This window comes from Erpetoichthys calabaricus, chromosome 5 (genome assembly GCF_900747795.2).
Source record: "Erpetoichthys calabaricus chromosome 5, fErpCal1.3, whole genome shotgun sequence".
Lineage (NCBI taxonomy): Eukaryota > Metazoa > Chordata > Cladistia > Polypteriformes > Polypteridae > Erpetoichthys > Erpetoichthys calabaricus.
The window spans coordinates 66,711,246-66,716,373 of NC_041398.2; the positions used below are offsets into that span (position 1 = coordinate 66,711,246).

The 5,128-nt window shown below is 36.5% G+C and overlaps 1 long non-coding RNA gene across 1 annotated transcript; it reads right to left on the reverse strand.

Moving 5' to 3' along the window:
* Positions 1–2,720: 2,720 nt before the first annotated feature.
* On the reverse strand, positions 2,721–4,163 carry LOC127528035 (uncharacterized). Its single transcript, XR_007935188.1, has 3 exons — positions 4,027–4,163; positions 3,584–3,672; positions 2,721–3,507 (listed from the first exon to the last, which is right to left on the reverse strand). It is a non-coding gene; the product is annotated as an uncharacterized LOC127528035 (long non-coding RNA).
* Between the last annotated feature and the right edge of the window lie 965 nt (positions 4,164–5,128).

The window sequence follows — 5,128 nt, forward strand, 5'->3', positions numbered from 1 at the left end:
AATGTGTACTTCCATTCTTTAGGACACTCCATATTTAAGGCATAAATCAACCCAAACAGTACACAAAAAGCAGTGGGATAATCCGGCAGTCCTTCAACCACAACAGTGTCCTCAATCAAAACTGCCATGCTGTCTAGTGTCCCGGAATCTTTTTCATCTCTGACCATTTCAATCATCATGATTTTCACACCTTGAGTGTCCAATTCCTTTGACTTAGTTACCTTAAAAACATATAAAATCAAATGGTGTAAAGCACCACTGTGAGTAACAGTTGTTAGTTTTATGATGATTGGGGGGAAAAAAACTTACCAAACAAGACTTCAATAGTGGTGTGTGCTCTCTCAGGTAATGTGGAAGACCTTTCAATGCAACAGTGTTCTGTTATGTCTGTAGTCTGGAATGATGAAAGATTTATGGTATTCATAAAATAATAAAAAGGAGAGACAAGCTTTCTTATATTGATATCACAACAATGTATTTACATTTCAATACATTTAAAAATAAATGTTAATACATTTCTTAATTGCATAAATAGTTTCACACGTAAAATATGTTTTATGTCGCACTTCATTGGCCACTTATGCTGATCAACATCACTGCTATTCTGAGCCTTATTCTGGTAGCACAGATGACTCGACAGGAGGCACTGTGGCTACCCGATCTGCGTGCCTACCAGATTTGCGCGCGCAGGCGTATTGAAAGCCTAGCATGCCATAAAGTGTTCACGCATGCGTTAAACAGATTGGGCAGCTCCGTAAAGTGAGCGATGACGTTTTCGTTCAATACGTATGCAATAACACACTCCGCATGCGCTTAATAATAAAAAAAAAAATATACTAAACATTTCGCTTTACGGCACGGATCGCTCTCAACTGCGCATGTCGATACACAACGGGCAGTACAGAATTTTCGTTTAAATGCCGTCGTAGTTGACCATAATGATAATATTATTAAATATTCATTGTACGTTCTGTTTTCAGGGCTGAATTAAGCTTGTCGTACTTCTCGTTATAAACGTTAATTGTTTATCACTGAGATCGCTTCGTTTAGTTTACATAGCACTTCTTTTTTCAGTTCCCATTGTACAAAGAAGTATTTAACCATTGTATGTTATTATAGTCTACATATAAAAAATAAATGACAGTTTTAAAAATAGATGTATTCAAGTACTTTATTGACATTGAGTAACGCAACGAAATTAATCGTGTCAACTTCACGTTGCATTTAAATTCCAATGTCAAATAATTCAGATATATAACAATACAATAAATAAATAAATAAAGTATGAACTAAAAACTGAGTAATCATACAAAATATGTTCAAAATATTGGCAAGATGCCATATATGTTAAAGTAACCAGGATGGATTATTATTGCATAAATGCACAGCAGTATAGATTACCTACACTACCTATATTAATTGTACATGATCAATGAAAACGATTACAGATTGAGGAGATATACAAGTTCAATAAGTTTATAGCAGTTGGAAAAAAGTTTGGTTTTTTTTGTCTATTTGTAGCATACAAATTGATAATAATTCTTTGCATTTATATATCTGAAATGCCTGCCAGATGAGAGAAGCTTAAACAAGTTCTGTCCAAGATGAGTGTTCTCCTTGATGATGTTTTTAGCCCTTCTTACACAGGGAATCTTGTATCGATGATCAAGTGATGGCAGTTCAGTTCCATTGAACGTCTTGTGATGTTTTTATGATCCACTACTGGACTTTTTTGGCAGGTTTGGTGCAGCTGTTGTACCAGGCTTTCATGCAGTTAGTCAAAATACGTTTGTATATATGTAAAAATGAACTGTTGATGCACTTTTCATCCCTGGAAAAACTCTTTAAAAATAACTTTACATATTATTATTAATGAAATACACGTCATAGGGCATCATGGTTTACAAAACTTTGTTGCGGTGATACTAGTGGATTGCATAAACAGTCTTTTTCAAGAAAAAGAAATCTTCATTTCATGTCTAACCTACATAAAGCACAACCCCAGCACCATCTTCTGTGATACTATTGCTCGTCTTGTACTCAAATTTAAATGGCTTTTATTCACCCATATAATGTCTTAAATGTGAGTTAATAACTGAATAATGAACAAGGAAACACACTTTTCATGCAAGTTTTATTAAATAAATGTTATGAGAACAACAAAAGTGAACAATGTGAGAACAATGCACCTAAAAAAACCATTTGTCAAATGTACAAAAAAAAACATCCATCCATCCATCCATTGTCTCCCGCTTATCCAAGGTCGGGTCGCGGGGGCAGCAGCTTGAGCAGAGATGCCCAGACTTCCCTCTCCCCGGCCACTTCTTCTAGCTCTTCCGGGAGAATCCCAAGGCGTTCCCAGGCCAGTCGAGAGAAAACAAAAAAGTAAAAAAATCACCAGATAGCTTTAACATATTTTACCCAGAGCATAGAAAATTTAAAGTTACATTGTTTTGCTATTTTGATTATTAAAATTATTCCACAAATAACTTTTAACATATTTTAATACTAATAAAGCCCAAACTGCTAAACTGCATAACAAATATATATAACTTTATGAAAACGAAAAAATATATATTCAATTAAAAAGTACACAAGAGGAAAATTGAAAGGTCCTTCTCCTTAAATATATCTGATGGTCAAATGGCCCTGTTGAAGAACACATAAAGGTCTAGTTGGTCAGGATGATTGACAAAACAATGTCTCAGGGTCACAAGGTCACAGCCTCCCCAGGCCCCTGTGGACATTCTCAGCCAGCATACTGTTGTAGTGTTAATCCAATTGCAGCTCCAATTCAAGAGGGTCTTCAGAAATCTTCTCTCTTCAGCACCACAGTCAGCTGCACAAGACTTGACCAGGGTGCATGGCAAAGGGCATCACCGGACAAAAAAAAAAAAAAAAAAACAGCAAAAAAAACAATGGTTATTATCTGGTGTAAATCTTTCAAAGTGTATGCAGTTCCATTCATAAAGCATTACAACTGATAGAAGTTGGAATTAAGCAGAGGTGAAGTTTAAAAATGGAGTTTTAAAAGTATTTTGAAAGGTTTTTCATTTATAGCCGGCATTCTATATTTTTGGTATACATGTGCAAGCTGCTTCACCGGTTCTTTCATAAGCTAATTAGTGGTTGTGGATTAAAGATTACACTGAGGAGTGATGGGGGAGAGACAGTACCAAATACTGGAAGGGACTAAATTGTTCAGAGCTTTTTATGTAATGAATAGTATAGTACTTTAAAATCAATTGTGAAGGAGACAGCCATCCAGTTTATTAAAACTAAAGTCAAGTAAATGAGCTTGGAATATGAAGAAAAACAAAATGTAAACAAAACAAGATACATTATCCCAGAATACTTGGCAATGACGCAGTAGACTCAGACCCAAGACTCAAATGAAGGATTCTGGAAGCACTGGGCAGTAGCATCATCTTCTATTCCAACAGATATCACAGCATTCCCTCCTTCTTTAATTGCTGCCCTATCTTTCGGTTAAATTCTTCCACTTCACTAAGGCAAGTAAAATATAAAAATAATAAGAAATATTTAAACACTTACTTCAAACATTCCTATACTTGACTTTTACCTGATACTGTATTCTGGGCCACCAAGAAATTAGTCTTCTGCCTCCTGTCCTGATACACCCTGTAGAGCAGCCAGGGCATGGATGATGGACTATCCAAAATTAAGAAAGAACAGAATACAAAAGTTGACCACATCACATTATAAGTGAAGGCATACACCAATTACCGAGTAACAAAGCATAATACCCCTAAGAATGTGTGCTTTATTTTGCAAATGAAACAGCCTGGTTTTGTTTCTATTGAAACTCATACAATGAGAAAAACAACAGTTACTGGGATTGCGAGGATTCACACACAGACTAAGATATTGTGCTCTAATGTTGGGGAGAAAAAAAAATGCATAGTTGCATAAGAAGAAACACATTGCTATATTGAAGTGGGCAGAAGACTACAGATCATCTGGTGCACAAATTATTTACATAACAGGCCACCCCAGCAGTCTTACCTCAGGGAATAAGACATCCAGAATGAACTGCACACGATCTCTAATAGGGAATGCTGTTTGTACAGTTCTCAGAAATCTCTCAATATATGAGAAAAGGGCATCCCGTTGTTCATCAAACTCCAGGTACACAGGCACTCGGAAAGATGACGACTTTTCCTGGAATCTATCCAGCCACTTGGAAGGCTCATTACCACAGAGTATCCTCTGTGTTCAAGAAACAAACAAAAAAAAAGGCCAATGTTGCTTGTAAATGCATTAAGTGATAGGTTATTATTAAAGAGCACCCTTTCTCCCATTATATTTAAGTTAACTTTATCTACCCTTAAATGGTCTCACACCAATCACTTAAGTAAAAAGTGAATGAAATATTACAAGACCAGGTACCAAGTTCTGTCCCTGTACCACATGAGTAGCACACCACACATTTACTGATGGCTTTGAGCAATGGCAGTCCAACGTCAGGTGTCCACTTCCAACACAATCCTTAGACTACAGTTTGGCATATTTATTGACATGTAGTAACTCTGTAAAATCTGAACCAAGGACTTTGCTAATAATTCAGTAACATACCGACAAATGCTGCTGGGAGCCTTGTGCTTCTACAATGAAGTCTACCAGCATCTTCTCATCTGCCACCCGGTCACTCACAGCTTGCATGTGAGGTGGGACGGTTGAAGACTCTAAAAAGAGGCTGAAGAGTGCCTTGCAACAACTCAACAGCCTCATCGCTCCAGTAAGCAAACCGTTGGCCGTGGCTTGTAAACAATGAAGATAAAGTTATTTTTTTGTGTGTTTAATTGAGATAATGCAATGAGACACTACAACATTGCAGAAATGTCATACCCCTCTATCTGAAACCTCTCCATCAGTAGGATGCACCACCAATGGCGGATCAACGGTATGTCACTCTGAAAAAGGAAAAGAAAATAAATAGTGCAATAATTAGACAAATGGGACAAATACCTGAGCTTTTCTTTATATTAAGAAATAATTTACCTCAGTGAACGTAAATCTAGTACGTGTGCAGAGGCAAAGGGCACACTGTAAAATACAAACAGTCTAAATCTTCTTCTCAAACTTTTAAAGAGATTTTGAAAGATGA